The sequence below is a fragment of the Phalangium opilio genome, unplaced genomic scaffold (assembly GCF_054372755.1).
Source record: "Phalangium opilio isolate 3A_F unplaced genomic scaffold, DU_Popi_V2 ptg000209l_1, whole genome shotgun sequence".
NCBI lineage: Eukaryota > Metazoa > Arthropoda > Arachnida > Opiliones > Phalangiidae > Phalangium > Phalangium opilio.
In genome coordinates this window covers 2,171,691-2,187,692 of record NW_028324217.1, presented here as the reverse complement: position 1 = coordinate 2,187,692, position 16,002 = coordinate 2,171,691, and the positions used below count along the sequence as shown (strand labels likewise).

The 16,002-nt window shown below is 36.4% G+C and overlaps 1 protein-coding gene across 2 annotated transcripts in view; it reads right to left on the bottom strand.

Annotated features, from left to right (window-relative positions):
• The window catches only part of LOC149618316 (uncharacterized), a 109,106-nt gene extending 99,414 nt beyond the window's left edge, over positions 1–9,692 (bottom strand). The window contains exons 1-2 of one of the 2 annotated variants that reach the window (XM_089855549.1): positions 9,185–9,692; positions 5,378–5,696 (exon numbers count right to left, since the gene is read on the bottom strand). The gene's annotated coding sequence lies outside the window, so the exon portion shown is untranslated. Of the gene's footprint in view, positions 1–5,377; positions 5,697–8,263; positions 8,332–9,184 lie in introns of those variants that run through there. The other variant, XM_089855548.1, reaches the window with a different exon arrangement.
• Between the last annotated feature and the right edge of the window lie 6,310 nt (positions 9,693–16,002).

Here is a 16,002-nt window from a genome sequence, read left to right as displayed (position 1 = left end):
TGTTGCCTTCAAGTCACTTGGAAATTATTATTTTTTTACAAGTTTTGTAGGTAACTAAATGAGCTTTCAAAGCCATATTTTGATTTTTGAAATGTCCTTAATTTATACAGAGCTTTTCAAAAGAATCAATGAATTTTTACAAAGATTTTCAACCAATACTTTGAAATTCCTGAAATTTTACTGATCTTTCAGCCCAATATTTTCAAACTCCCTGAATTTTCACAGCTATTTTACTCTAATATTTTGAAAAATCATGATTTTTAACAAAAAATATTAAAACCGATATTTCCTCATGTATAGCGGAAAAAACCCCAAAAACTACATTGACCTCTGACCCCACTATAAAATTATAATTGAAATTCGCAACTATTTAACCTTAAAAACTCAACATATTTGCAATAACATTTAATAACACATTAAAATAAAAACATATAATATAAAAACCAATTTGAAACTAACAACTGTGAAGTTACTACATTTTGCCTCCAAAACTTATTCCCCCCTTAAACCTGCAAGGGGGCACCTCTGGGCTCCCTCACATCGGTTCAAAACCCTCACAACTCGAGTCAGTTCTTTCAATTGTTGAGGCTCACGAGGAGGGAAAGTATAAAAAAAAGTAATTTTCAAATATATCAGCTCGCGCTACTCGTTCGTATTGCATCAATTAATACAGATTAAACTACCGCACATTATAAACAACCCCTTTTAAAATACCATCCATTTCATTAACCCATATACCCCGAATAACAAGTGAGAACATTAAAAACGCAACAATAGGGTAAAAAAAAATAAAATAGACAAAAATAATTTTAAAGTTTAAAAATCCCAAATGATTTAGTTTAAAAAAATTCAACTTTTAAGAACTTATGTGTGACGTTTTCAAAAGTCTATCAATAAACAAATATTTGTCTGTTTGTTTAGTCCACACTAAGCCTTACCAAGAAGCGATATCTAGTTTATTAGGGAGAATGTATAAGATGCCTAAGTATTCGCGCGAGCCATAGTCCCAGTCCCCCTTTCAAAATACAAGGGGGGACGTAAAAGGAGGCCCCTGGCTATTTCGCAGCCTCTCCTCAGTCGGAAAATACAGGTAATTTTTTACCTCATTCGCGTCGCGCTGACGTGCACGAGTTTTCAAGAACCAATGAGATGCTGCAGCTGGTTGTAATTTAGAGGCGGCGACGGGGATTAACAGTTCGGACAGGCTACGTCTACGTTTGGACTGGAGATAAAGAGCTAGATTATAAATGTGGAGGCGAATTTATAACTTCTCCCTAATAAACTATAGATATCACTTCTTGGCCTTACATATTCTTATAATGAAATTAATATAGGAACAAGCAAGCAAGGTATCCTGGGAAATTTTGTCTGACGCGTCATAGGACAGGAAGCCATTCCAATTTATTTTTTTCCTTTTTTTTCTAAACTAAGTTATGTCATATGAATAATAAGCAGTGTGTACAGGGTGTTTTCCCAAAAGGGAGGGTAATTATAGACCATTTCATCGATTCACTCAAAATTCAGTTGATTTCCCAAAGAACCATCTACGCATCCCACTCATGTACAATAAACACTTCGGTCCTATAATTACCCCCAACCTTTTTTTTTTTTAACACAACACCCTGTATAGGTAACCCTTCAAAAAACGCAGACACTTTTAGGGCTAGACTGGGGATTAATAATTCTAAATTAAATTTTTGTTAAAAGCTACGCGGGGGCGGATGATTTTTAATTTAAGTTTTCCTTTTTTATTTTTTCTCTAATATAAGACGTGACTGGCATGTTATTACCCCCGATATTCATATACTCCTTTTTAATCAGTACTACTTTTATTGTTATTTAATTTAATATTATGTAATCATCCGCCTCACTTCCCCAGTAGTAAAATACAGGGTGTTGCATTGGGTTGGGGGTAATTATGGGACCGAAGTATGGGTGCATGAGGGGGATGCGTGGATGCTGGTTCTATGGGAAATCAACTGAATTTTGAGTGAATCGATGAAATGTTAAATGTAACTTCTATGACCAGCCCTTACATTTTGATTAAGCCCCCACAAGGGATGCACCATTGCACCCCCTAACCCACAAGTTACAAATGAATTAACATTGGAGAAGTGTTTATGATTGGATGACCCCTTAAGTCAGTTTCAATTTTGAGAAATTATTTAGGATAGTCTGGGCTTAAAACTGTCTGCCCGTCTTTCTGATAGTAACGCTCTGATAATGGCTTACGCGACTAAAAAAAAAGGTATTTCCGCAAACCAACTAAGTCGCTCAAACAGTACTATAAATAAATAAAAATTATAAGAAAAATAAATAAATAAATAAAAATTATAAGAAAAATAAATAAATAAATAAAAATTATAAGAAAACTAAATAAATAAAATAATGAATAAATAAATAAAACAAATAAATTAAATAAAATAAATAAATAAAAAAATAAATAAAAATACCCATATTGGAAACTAATAAAATATTAAAAATATCATCAAATTTATACCCAAAAACCTAATCTTTAAAAAAACAAAAATGAATTAATAATTCATAACCAAACACTCTCACGAACATTACTTCTTTTTTCAAAAAGCCAAGGCCTATATAGTTCAAGATATTAAAGGTATACTATAAAACAACACTTATTTAATGACAATATGGCGTTCAACAAAGCGTCAACTCCTTTTAAACCCTCCCATATAAGATTCAAAACTTTTTTTACAGTAAACACAAAACAACGTAGACAAAAGTTCCTCAACCGAGGTAGGTGAACAACATTTCCTTGATGTCAGATAAGTTTATAAGATGTGAATAAAATAAGTATGACACTTCCTATACTAGTTCGCAATGCTACTGAGAGATGGACTTACAGTGCTCGAGATAACTAGTTCGAGAAGGAGAACGACGGAATTAAGCGAGTCAATTGAAGTCCTACCTGCTACACTCGGTGCAGGTGGTTAATTAATTTTGCAGCTAGGACCAAGTTCCATCTAGGTCCTATTTAGTCTGAACTTACTAAGTTACCCAAATTTGACAGCAGCGCCTCCTCACCAGGCGTATGTCGCTTTACCCCTGAATCCATGACCTCCCTACTTCAATCACTACAAAATTACAAGCTCCAGTTTCTAAGTTACCAGAGATTAACAAACTTATGGAACGTAACATATCTTATAAACTTATGTTTATATACAAATCACTTTAAGGTACAATCTTCGAACATGGGCTAACTTCTTATTTTTTAAACGCAAGGAAATAACATGGAGGAAGAAAATTTTCTTTACATAATTAATGACGTAGCTACATTTTCGGTATAGAATCTAAGAAAGCCATTGCTATTTTAGACGCCCGGGCAGAGAAAAACAACTTTAGGCGCAGAGCAAATGGGGTCTAAAGAAAGAAAAAAAAGAGAATAATCTGAAATGCTACAAATGGAGTTTCTATGCTAATAAGAGGTTCCGGCGTCTCGCGAAGAACACAATAAAGGCTGGTTTTCACGGGATGGATATCCAAGAGGAAAATTTTCGAAACGAATCTTATCTTTGCGCTCGGCTAGCTCTAACTTTCGGCAACTGAAAGCCTTTCGCAGCCAATCATAGACAGTGTTTATACAACTTTTGGAAAACAAATTTACCTGAGATTTCCAGGTTTTTTCCCCATATACTTCCCTAAATTTTAAAGGTTTTTCCCGTATATGGAGTATCCTATGGAGCAAATGTTAACGACGGAGGGGGGGGGCAAATAGGACTATTACATAATCAAAGGACATCCCCGTATCTCTAATATAACCAGAGTTATGAGTCTCCAAATATAGTGTAATGTTAATCCTATGGAGGGTATGTTTACGAACATTTTGCTAAATTACTCTTCCCCTGATTGACGCAAATTTCCCCGATTTCCCTGAATTTTACTAAAAATTCTAAATTTCCCTGAGGTTTTTGTCAACTATTTATTTCTCTGATTTTTCCAGGTTTTCAGGTTTGTATGAACCCTGATAGACCTGGATTGTATAACGTCATGAATGATGCCCTTCCAAGGTCTAAACCAGACGATAAACTTATTTATACGTTGGATATATCTAAAGCAGACGATTGAGCAGACGCCAATAAGGGCCTATCAATGTGGACGAAGGAAGAAAAAAATGTACCGATGAAATGGATTTTCGGTCGCGTCACTCGCGTGAAAAGGGATTTAGAGAGGCGATATTTTGCCCTAGTACAATGAAAACCGCGCTTAATGCGAATAGTCATTATATTCGATGTATTATAATAAGAATATTATATATAGAGAACGGAATATGCCGCCGCCGTTTTTGCTTATAAAGAAATTGAGAATAAAAATGGATTTTTTAAGTAAAGTTTCAAAGTCATTTTAGCCTTCTTTGTTTCCTGGGTTTTTTTAGTTTTTTTTTTGTGATGGAATTCTAGAATAACGCTTACGTTCAAAGTATACAGGGTGTTAAGAAATGGCAATGGAATTATAGGACCTTTCTAGAGAGTACTTAATCTCTCAAAAGCTATATACGCTTTTAAGTTCAAAAAGAGTTTGCAGGACCAAGTTCCATCTAGGTCCTATTTAGTCTGAACTTACTAAGTTACCCAAATTTGACAGCAGCGCCCCACTCACCAGGCGTATGTCGATCGTTTTACCCTGAATCTATGACCTCCCTACTTCAATCACTTCAAAATTACAAGCTCCAGTTTCTAAGTTACCAGAGATTAACAAACTTATATGGATGGAACATACCTTATAAACTTATGCTATAGCTTAGAAGTACTTACATTACATAAATCACAAAAATCTTAGCAACCCCAAAAAACACCCACCTCAGTTTGCAAAACAGTCAAAACTTTTCAACTTTATAAAAGCGTGTATGTTACGTAAGCTTTACCCTGAATCTATGACCTCCCTACTTCAATCACTTCAAAATTACAAGCTCCAGTTTCTAAGTTACCAGAGATTAACAAACTTATGGAACGGAACATATCTTATAAATTTATGCTATAGCCTAGAAGTACTTACATTACATAAACCACAAAAATCTTAGCAACCCCAAAAAACACCCACCTCAGTTTGCAAAACAGTCAAAACTTTTCAACTTTATAAAAGCGTGTATGTTACGTAAGCTTTACCCTGAATCTATGACCTCCCTACTTCAATCACTTCAAAATTACAAGCTCCAGTTTCTAAGTTACCAGAGATTAACAAACTTATATGGAAGGAACATATCTTATAAACTTATGCTATAGCCTAGAAGTACTTACATTACATAAACCACAAAAATCTTAGCAACCCCAAAAAACACCCACCAGAGTTGCAAAACAGTCAAAACTTTTCAACTTTATAAAAACGTGTATGTAATTTGTTTTAAAAAATGTTTTCCTACCTCAAGAAGTCGTCGTAAGCAGCAAGAAACTTTGGCTAGCTAATCTCAACTCAGAATCTTATCCACAGTTTGCTTGGCACAATCCTCAGCACTGTCTGTCTGTAGTTTAGGTTAGATGGGTGAAAATTCCTTAAGGTTGAATCTTCGTTGGTTGGTTGAGGCCGCACCAGACCAGGCCAGACCAGCTAGGGCCTTCGCGTGTAGAAAATTATGAGATAGTTCCTTGAGGTTCATCAAACATTTACTTCAGGTTGTGTTTTTTCTTTATCAGAGTCTGCATGGATGGATGTTTCTTGGTTCATCCGCACCATCAAAAAACCTGACCATACCAAAAAGAGAAAAACGTTAATATAAAAAAAAATTCTTGGCGAAAAAATACATTTTTGTTGTTGCTTTTTTAAGGTTTGTAGGCTAGGTTTTAGGCCTAAAACAGAAGTATATTAATGATAAGTAGTGCTAAGTTGCCAAAGTATATCAGGGTTTTCTTGATGGAGTGATATCTTTATATTATTGTAAATTAATTTTCAGGGATTTTTGTAATGTTTACAAATTCTCGGACATTTTTTTTTCTAAAATTATAGGAGATGGAAATTTAATGATTTTTCCAGGTTTTCAATAACTTTTTGAAACGCCCAGGAGATTTAGTAGAACTAAAATTAAATTTCATGAACTTATCCCATAAAAAACCCAAATTTTCCCCACAATAACTCAAGAACTTCCCAAGTTTTCCCCACAACAACCCACGAAATTCCCAACCTTTCCCCAAAACTACTCACGAAATTCCCCACCTTTCCCCGCAACAACTCACGAAATTCCTAACTTTTCTCCACAATAACTCACGAACTTCCCAACGTTTTCCCCACACAATAACTCACGAAATCCCCAACGTTTTCCCCACACAATAACTCACGAAATCCCCAAATTTTCCCTGCAACAACTCACGAAACTCCCAACCTTTTCCCCCACAATAACTCACGGACTTTCCCAAGTATTTCCCACGTTCCACTAGTACACACATCATGATTATTAAAAGTCATTTCATAACGTCTAAAGTCTAACCTACTTCAGTTCCTACGTTAGGTTACGTGAGGCTAGGCGTCTTGCGTTGTTTAACGGGTTAAACGGGCCAAAGTTTCTAGCAGCAATAGAACGAGCTTTTTAACACTTTTACAGACTGTGCTAGTAGTTTTCTTATTTTGGAGATTTTTCCTACCAAGGTCTCTCGCAAAAGGGGTATTTTTTCTCAAAACTCGCTTTGGTCACGCAAACTATTTCGGGGCTAGCCCCCTCTAACCCCCCCCCCTTTCTCCTTCTTTATCTTCTTTAAGTTCTTCCTACCAGAGGTTTTTATGTGACTTCTTTTATTCGTCTTAGGAACCCCAAAAAAGATTTCTTGGATGGTGCGGTGCAAAGAGAAGAGTTTTAAGTTCGTTAAGAATGTATTTCTATGGGATTATATCAAGAAGGGATCTCTAGTTTACTAGGGAGAAGATACCTAAGTATTCGCGCGAGCCATAGTCCCAGTCCCCCTTTCAAAATACAAGGGGGGACGTAAAAGGAGGCCCCGGGCTATTTCGCTACACTCTCCTCAGTCGGAAAATACAAGTAATTTTCGTTATATCATTCGCGTCGCGCTGACGTTCACGAGTTTTCAAGAACCAATGAGATGCTGCAGCTGGTTGTAATTTAGAGGCGGCGGGGATTAACAGTTCCGACAGGCTACGTCTTTTGGACTGGAGATAAAGCTAGATTATAAATGTGGAGGCGAATTTATACCTTCTTCCTTGTAAACTAGATATCACTTCTTGATTATATCTTATATATATTTTTTAGAGAAATGTTTCAAGGCGATGTTTTTCTCTGGCCGAATGTTTTGAAAATGGGTATTTCATTCGAAGATTCAGATATACATTAAATAAATGTATCCTATGGCTACAGTATCAACAAAGAATATGGGACTGGGCCAGGCTTTTCATGTCATGAGAAAATTGGAAAATTTTGTTTGTTGAACAATTTTAAAATGATACCCAAGTAAAAAGAAATGATAAACTTTTATATCTAGAAATTTAAGGAAGAGTTGGGTGCGGGCATTTTTACAAGGTCAAATTGGTGAAATTTCGTAGAGATACCCAAGGTCAAATTGGGCCTATTTTCGTAGAGATAATCAAGGGGAAAACTGGGGAATTTTGACAGCGATACCCAAAGGAAAAGCTGGGGGATTTTGACAACGATACCCAAAGGAAAAGCTGGGGGATTTTGACAATGATATACCCAAGGGAGAAACTGGGGAATTTTGACAATGATATCCAAGGGAAAGCTGGGGGATTTTTAATAACGATACCCAAGGAAAACTGGGATATTTTGACAACGATACCCATGGAAAAACTGGGATATTTTGACAACGATACCCATGGAAAAACTGGGGAATTTTGACAACGATACCCATGGAAAAACTGGGGAATTTTGACAACGATACCCATGGAAAAATTCGGGAATTTTGACAACGATACCCAAGGGAGAAACTGGGGAATCTTGACAACGATACCCAAGGACAAATTGGCAAAATTTTCAAAGACATACAAAAGGACAAAGAAATACCTGAACAAACACTTTAAAAATAATCTAACAAACATCATCCCTACAAACCCTAATCCTACACATCCAGAAATTAAATCAAATAAAAGAGGCACAATTAACCCTATAGAATAGAATGTTCCAAAATTAAAATGACCTCAAAAACCTCCCTCCTTTCATAATAAAATAAAAAATTAGGTTTAAAACAAATATAGAAACAAGGTACGAGCGTTAACTTCAAAATCCCGACTTAGGTTTTAAAAATTTAAAAAAAGATTTTTAGGATTAAAAAAAAAAGATAATTTTCTGTACCTGAGCCAAAAGTAGGATATAAACCAGCCAGCAAAGCTCGCGCACAGAATCTCGCGCGTTTATCACACAGTAAACCTACTGTATCGTAAGAAAAAGCGGGGGAAAAAGTCTCGCGCCAAAAAAGCAGCACGAGGCAGGAAAAATAGCGCGGGAAACGTTAGAATTTTTCCCGGACTTTTCGGAGTTGCTCCAAACTTCCGCGTGTTCAGCGGACAAGTGAGACTATGAGAGAGAGGGACTCTAGGAAGAGTTGGTTGGGCCTCTCCGCTATACAAAGAATCGGATATAGAGGAACGACGATTAAAAGCTTCAACTGCGCCTGCGTCTACTCAACTCTTAACACAAATTTTGCGCCTCCGAACGGACCAAACGTTGGAGCTACGCCAGTCTTAGCTCTTAGGACGAAGTTGAGTTAGAGACAGACTCGAGGAGATGATACTATTTTGGATATCGTCAAAAGTTTTCAAAACACAATTTGCGATACGGGATAACTTGAGTTTAATAAATAGTATAACGCATAATGCGTTCAGGGTATTATTGTCAAACTTCTTCTCTACACGATAATGCTAATTATTTTGGGATATGGTTAATTGGAGGTAGAGATAATAATGCTTTCATCATGGGTTGTAAAAGATTAACCATTACCAACTTTGAAAGGTGTTAACTTTAAGGGTGTTTCTGATAAGGGGGATGGTCTTTGGAAAATCAATTTTGTTTTCAAGTTAAGATTGGAATAGAAGTCACCATAAGAAGTGATATCTAGTTTATTAGGGAGAAGGTATAAGATGCCTAAGTATTAATTCGCGCGTGCCATAGTCCCAGCCAGTCCCCCTTTCAAAATACAAGGGGGGGGGACGTAAAAGGAGGCCCCGGGCTATTACGCAGCTTCTCCTCAGTCGGAAAATACAAGTAATGTTTTACCTCATTCGCGTCGCCGCGCTGACGAGCACAAATTTTCAAGAACCAATGAGATGCTGCTGCTGGTTGTAATTTAGAGGCGGAGGCGTGGATTAACAGTCCGGACAGGCTACGTCTACGTTTGGACTGGAGATAAAGAGCTAGATTATAAATGTGGAGGCGAATTTATACCTGCTCCCTAATAAACAATAGATATCACTTCTTGTTAATATATTTTCGACTCAAAATCGTTCGTTCGTTTCCCCACAGAACACTGAAAATTTCCCTTAATTTATGGGTGCAGACTTATCAGAAACACCCTGTATGCACAAACGCTCTAGGGTTATCATAGTTCAACTCGTCCTCTACGCAAAGATACTAAATACTTGGTATTCAATTAATCAACTTGGGTTCTAGATACAACTCAATTTCCAAGAAACCAAAAGAAAAAAGAAATACTTAACTTAATCTACTAAGACAAAACATCATAACAAATCTAACCCTTACATGGAATTCCTTAGAAGAACGTTTCCTGGAGCTACCACCAACCAACCACATCCCAAAAACTAAGAAAAACATTTCTAATAAAAAATGGCATTTTTCACTCCACAAATATACCTTAGCCTTAGCCTAGAGAGAGAACCTTAGCGGAACTTGGATATAGTAGCCTTAAGGCTAGAAACCTACCCGGAAGGCTTTCCTCTATACATACAGGGTGTTACAATACCAAAAAGGACTCAGGGTAATTATAGGACCGAAGTATTGTACATGAGTGGGATGCGTGGATGGTTTGTTCTATGGGAAATCAACTGAATTTTGAGTGAATCGATGAAATGTGTTATGTAACTTCTTCTATGACCAGCCCTTGGATTTTGAATGAGCCCCCACAAGGGATGCACCATTGCACCCCCTAACACACAAGTTATCATGAATTAACATTGGAGAAGTGTTTATGACTGGAAGAACACCCTGTATATAGAAAACCCGTTGCCAAAAATGGACATAAACGATGGAACTCCTGTATCGCAGTTTAAGAGACTTAATATAAGCTATAAATAATCCAAATATACCTATTTCCGGAATAGACCTCTAAAAAAGGATCATAATTCTGACCCTTTCCGAGCTATCGGGAACCCCCCTCCCCCCCCCCCGATCCTGCCGAGCAAGTGGTGATATACCAAAAGTAAAGCATTTGAAAGATGTGGTCATTCAAAGTTTCAACCAGCTTTCAACTATAGTCATCAGGGTTGATTTTACTCGAAAAAAAATTAAGCAATAATGTTTGGAACAAAATTAGCATAACCTGCTCAGAAAAATCTATAAGCCTTTGCTTAAACAGGGATAGATTTAATTTTAGAAGTAGGAATGGAGAACAGAGTAATATCTGGGCGCGCGTCAAAGTCCCGGACGGACCCCCTTCCACGGGACGGAGAGGGGGGGGAGGGTTATGAAAGAAGAGGCGGGAGGGTCACAGCGACAGAGGTAAAAAGAAATTACGTCATTATTTTTCGCCGTCCCCGTCAGCAACGTCATCAAAACGTAGTTTAAAACTGAGCAGCCAATAAGATAATTTAAACTTTTCGTTACATTACGTGTTGGAGGGAGGGGCTCTATACTGGGTGGGCTATGAGTCGGAATAACTGAAGTAAACACTAACCGTTATACTCCATTCCTACTTCTAAAATTAAATCTATCCCTGGCAACTTCAAACTAATTCAACATAACCATATTGGATACCTTCAAAAAATCGGCAATATATACAACAGGGGGTATTGGAGGGGAGGGGGGGGGGGTACTAAAATTTACACCAGGGTATACCCCCCAGTGCAGGCTTAAAGCCAACGCACATCTCGTAAATTATGACATTTTCAGAATTTTTTTTTCTTCGTATCCCTTCTCTGCTCTGGATGTTCTGGTGCAGGAAGGAGTAGAGCTCGTGCAGGAGCCAGGATAGGAAAGGAGTTGCACCAACCAAATAAATTCAGATCTTTCGCTATCCCGTCCCGGTGTAGGGTAAATATATATTTATATATATTTTTTTCACACCGTTTTTCAACAAACGGGAAATTTGAGATCAAAGACGAAATATTATTATTTATGGTGATATACCCTATACACCTTCGTTTAAATCCAGAAATGGTTTAACCGTCTATGCCTTCTGCTTATTTTAAAATGAAATACTAGCGAAAGGGTTGAAGTTTAATACGTATTGGTTGGTGCAAATAGACTTCACGGTTTTAAAAGTTGGGTGGTGAAATAGAGTCTGAGTTGAACACCTTGGGTTTTCTTAAAGACGTTGGAAACATTGATAAGACCATAAGTTTATAAGTGATATGTTCCATAAGTATGATACTACCGAAACAAGTTCGTAATGCTAGAGACTTGCAATTTTGGGCTATTTTTTATTTGAGCCCGGCCAATTTTTTTGGGCTATTTTTTATTTGAGCCCGGGAAATTTTGGGTTATTTATTATTTGAACCCGGGCAATTTTTGAGCTATTTTTAGGCTATTTTTTATTTGAGCCCGGGCAATTTTTGGGCTATTTTTATTTGAGCCCGGGCAATTTTTAGGCTATTTTTTATTTGAGCCCGGGCAATTATTGGGCTGTTTTTTATTTGAGCCCGGGCAATTTTTGGGCTATTTTTTATTTGAGCCGCCAATTCAATAGTGAGTCTAAGTGGATGTCTATGTTTGTAACCAGTGACAAACTTATGGAACATATCTTATCAACTTTGATTATATGAAGCAGACGACATTTAAATAGACCTTTAGAAAAGAGTCTATTTAATATTTAAGTTAAGAAAAACGGAATCAAGAAGAAACTCTAAGGAAAACCTAAACAAAACCTCGAAACTAAATTTGCAATTATTTCTCTATATAAATAATTTAATTGAATCATCAGACTAACTCGCACTTAACGAACAAAAAATATTAAAATAAAGTTTTTCTGTCTGCAAGAAAAGTATTTGCAAAAAGACAAAACTAAAGAAAAGATAATTCATAAACTTTCTTGGTTGTCTTCTAGACATTCTTTACTTCAAACAGATAGTTCCAAAAAAGGGCAAGGGTAATTATAGGACCCAAGTACAGTGGGATTTTTTTTTTAGTCTAAAATGTTCTATAAGCTATTTTGAGTCTAAAATGTTCTATAAGCTATTTTGAGTCTAAAATGTTCTATAAGCTATTTTGAGTCTAAAATGTTCTATAAGCTATTTTGAGTCTAAAATGTTCTATAATCTATTTTGAGTCTAAAATGTTCTATAATCTATTTTGAGTCTAAAATGCTCTACAACCTATTTTGAGTCTAAAATGTTCTGTGGATGATTTCGAGTCAAACATTATCCATGAGCGATATTCAGTTGATTTCCCATCCCACTCAAATACTTCGGTTCTATAACTACCAACACCCCATTTTTGTATTGTAACACCCTGTAGATCTTCTAAGAAAAACCTACCGATTAAACTAAGCTTAAGAATTAGGCCTAATTTAATTTTGGAAAAGGCTCGCAAGCCAATTTAAGATGAGTCAAGTAGAGAGGTTAGGAAAATGGACGCGAGGTTGAATAACAAAGATAATCGGTAAAGGTTGGTTTCTATGGGGGATAATTTCTTAACTTAACCTCACGTGATCTTTTTTTTTTGGCCTTCCCAAAACACAAACCATTAAATATTAAAGGCTATTAAACAATTCTTGCATAATAGACTAATTATTGCGGCAAAAATTCCAAGAGCGCCAACGGACAAAAATATAGATTAGTGATGTAACAGAAGTATATTAAACTAGAAGTTACTATCAGGGATAGATTTAATTTTAGAAGTAGGAATGGAGAACGGAACGGTTAGTATTTACTTCAGTTATTCCGACTCATAGACCACCCAGTATAGTATAAAGCCCCTCCCTCCAACACGTAATGTAACGAAAAGTTTAAATTATCTTATTGGCTGCTCAGTTTTAAACTACGTTTCGATGACGTTGCTGACGGGGACGGAGAAAAATAATGACGTAATTACTTTTTACCTCTGTCGCTATGACCCTCCCGCCCCTTCTTTCATACCCCCCCCCCGTCCCGTGGAAGGGGGTCCGTCCGGGATTTTGATGCGCGCCTAGATATTAATTACTCTTCTTCTAAAATTAAATCTATCCCTGTTACTATAAATAGTTTTCAGACTAGGAGGATTCACACAATTTACACAAGGAGGCTTGGCTTTTGACGTCACCAGGGAGTATGGCCTAATTGTGTAACACCTGAAACCAGTCCTCCTTGTGTAAAAGGTATGAATCCTCCTAGTCTGAAAACATGTAGGCAGGAATGCATACAGCTACTAGGAATCATCACGAGGGTTTTATGGGTATTCCGGGCTTGAGAACTTACTATCCCCGTCATAATTATAAGACAAATTACTAACTGCCATTTCAATGATTGGTAGCACAACAACAACAAACTCTCCACAGTTTCATAACTTCGGAGTTAATTAGCATCCGTTTTGTAAGAGGAGGGGGGTTAGGAAGGGGGGGGGGTGCAAGCTTAGTGTTAAATGAGGCGTCGAATAATTCCAGTGTCGGGCTGGGGCTGCTGAGAATATTTTTTCTTTACGGCTTAAACGAATTATTTACTCGCGTCATATTTCCCATAATTCCATTCCAAAAAAGCATAAAGAAAAGGGGGAGCTTATAAGCGAATTTAAACCACTAATGTCTTTTATAACCCTACGGACTATACTTTATAGAACAAAAACTTCCCCCTCTAAGCCTAACGATGTTCCTATTCAGTCTGGAATATTCAAGGCAATTATACAAAAGGAAAACACCAAAAAATATTTTACTAACTTCTAGGCTAGTCACTTGTAAATAAATAAATATTAGTTCTTGTTGCTATAACCAGGTGGCGCCTAGAGCATAATTTATGCCTCACCTAAAACCGCAGAGTACTATGGGTAAATTCCATGGTAGGCTTCGGATTAGGGATTTTTTTTTAAACTGGTCCACCAGACGTGTGACCACTGGTGTTTTTAATAAGTAAACTAGTCCCAAGGACCAGTTCTCCTTACCCTATGCATTTAAGTTGCAATTTTTAAAGTAGACCTTGGGACCAGTGAGGCTCGGGCAGGATTCATACAACTTATGGAAAACCGATTTCGATGAGTTTTCCAGGATTTTTCCCCATATATTTCCCAGGTTTTTTCCCATATATTTCCCTTAGTTTTCCAGGACTTTTCCCCATATATTTCCCTTAAGTTTTCCAGGATTTTTCCCCATAAATTTCCCCGAAGTTTTCCACGATTTTTGCTCCATATATTTCCCTGAAGTTTCCCAGGATTTTTCCCACATATTTCCCTTAAAATTTCCAGGATTTTTGCTCCATATATTTCCCTGAAGTTTTGAAGGATTTTCCCCCATATATTTCCCTGAATTTTACTAAAAATTCTAAATTTCCCCGAGTTTTTTGTCAACTAATTATTTCCCTGAGTCTTCCAGGATTTTTCCCCATATATTTCCCGGAAGTTTTCCAGGACTTTTCCCTATATATTTCCCTGAATTTTACTAAAAATTCTAAATTTCCCCCTAGTTTTTCGTCAACTAATTATTTCCCTGAGTTTTCCTGGTTTATATGAACCCTGTGACGGGGTTCTAATTAAAAAAAGTGGTCCAACAAATTAATAAACTAGTTTTGGACTTGCAGACTTGTCTTAGGCCTAAGGGACCAGCCTTCTCGTGTATGAACTTCACTAGTCCAAGTAAAAAGTACCCTTCTTTAAAATTACGAAATCCGTGCGTCAACCCTGGCCTTAACCCTTTTTTAGTCTATCAAATTAGTAGTAGCGATATAGTGTATCAGTCAAAATAAACCGTTAACTTAATCCAATAATAGAAAGAGTAATGAGCAACTGGCAAAAACAGACATTGATTTTCCATTACATGGCCCAAAAAAATAACAACATTACGAAACAAGGAACACACAAAAAAAAATAAATTCTGATCTCAAATTCCCAAAACGGAGGAGCAATTGCCAAAACAAAATAACACAAAAAGTTAATTTATATCAATAGGGGACTACCCTCATTTCTCAAGATATTTACTCGATTTATAGACAACAGAAGTTCGTAATTAGAAGTATATAAGCGAAAATATTTGTCTGTCTGATAGTAACGCTGAATTTTTTGTAGGGATTTACACTAATTAGTAATTATTGTCAATAGAAGTTCGTAATTAGAAGAAGTATATAAGTGAAAAAATTGTCTGTCTGATAGTAACGCTTGATTTTTGCAGCGATTTACACTAATTAGAAATTATTGTGAATAGAAGTTCGTAATTAGAAGCATATAAGTGAAAATAAATTGTCTTTCTGATAGTAACGCTCGATTTTTTTTTGCGACGATTTACACTAATTAGTAATTATTGTCAATAGGAGTTCGTAATTAGAAGTATACTGTATAAGTGAAAACATTTGTCTGTCTGATAGTAACGCTATCACCCTGTATGGACGCATTAGGTAATATACTTCATTTATGACTTTCTGATAAAAACAGATTGTAAAAAAAACGAGAATTTATTTCAACTTTGTTACCTTACTATCTGAAATCACCAACAAGGAAGGAAAAAAACAAGTAATAATCTAGGGTATACATTATTCTTGATTATTTGCAATCTAGTTAATCTAATACGTGCTCCGTGGACCCAAGTTGGTTAAAATAACCCGTGCAAACCCTTCAGGGAAATTCATAATAACTACAGTAAAGTGACATTTTGCTTTTGGTCTGGCCAGATCGATGTTTCAAAATTTTCCCGCTCTTTTTTTTATTTCAAAGCTTATGTTTGTGGCGCCATCTACATTCTATTATTA